Consider the following 1188-nt stretch of genomic DNA (forward strand, 5'->3'; position numbering starts at 1 on the left):
GATTCAGAACTTAAGTTGAACTACATTTGGACTCAGTGCACATAGCTTTCCCAACTTCAGTGAAAAAAAATTAACCAGCTATTTTGCTACGGACATCATTTTTCATAACATTTATATTATTTTAAAATTAGTGTTTAAGCTCCTTTTTTTTTTTAAGATTCAAATGACCCTTTGTCCATTTGCTGTAGAAGAGCATCTTAATTTGTCACATAATTTAGCACAGTATAATTTTCTTCCCCAAATCAAGTCCCTCTTAATTATTTTTTATGATTGTATCTTATGTCAGCAGGTTATAGTACTACAGAATTAAAATAGCAAACATTTAATGCTATCTTATTTTCACATTTTAAAAATTGGAACAATGAATATGTACTTACGTTCAGTGTGTTTCAGAGTGGCATTGTCAATACTACCGTCTAACTGGATAATTAAAAAGAAGAAACTATAATAAATTATCTCCACTTTTGAGTGGGATTGACAAAGGAGATATAATTTACCTTTCTTATAAAAGCATTCCAGAGAATGAGATTCCACAATCCTTAATCCAGATTTTAAAAACTGCTTGGTAATTTTATATACATAGCACAAACTCCTCCTGCTTTATTTAAAATGGATCTATAAGTCTCTTAACTTTCCACATTTGGATACATGCACATATACGATCTCTGTAATATACAATCTCTGTTTTCCTTTGGCATTATTGTATCTTAAGGGGAAGGTGATCTTGCCAGTGTCACTATACTTTTCTACCACTTTTTTTCCCCTGCACCTGAAGGGTTGTTGGTTTAATATGAAAGTCCAGATTATCATATCACCTTATCTCTTTAAAATATTTTAGACATTACCATTGTATTTTATAATAGCTTGAAACTGAAATTGGTTTGGTAATTTGGAGAGACCATTTATTATTGTTATTAAATTATTTATAATCAATATCTGAAAAGATCTAATAAAATTGACAACCCCAGTGGAGGCCCATTTGGCAGGTGATAAAATGTATTTGTACATTAGTTTGGCTTTCCTTAAATTTGGTAATTATTTTAATAGCACAAAGAAAAGATGTTAGGATATGAAGTGTAGGTCTGAGATATTCAGAGTATGTTTAGGTCCTTTATTTGGGGGCACTGGTTGGGCTAGTACAGATGTTTCTAATTACCCTTAAGTCAAGGATTCTGGATTCTTTGCTAT

Source organism: Furipterus horrens, unplaced genomic scaffold, assembly GCF_987537825.1.
Source record: "Furipterus horrens unplaced genomic scaffold, mFurHor1.1.pri manual_scaffold_1, whole genome shotgun sequence".
NCBI classification, from domain to species: Eukaryota; Metazoa; Chordata; class Mammalia; order Chiroptera; family Furipteridae; genus Furipterus; species Furipterus horrens.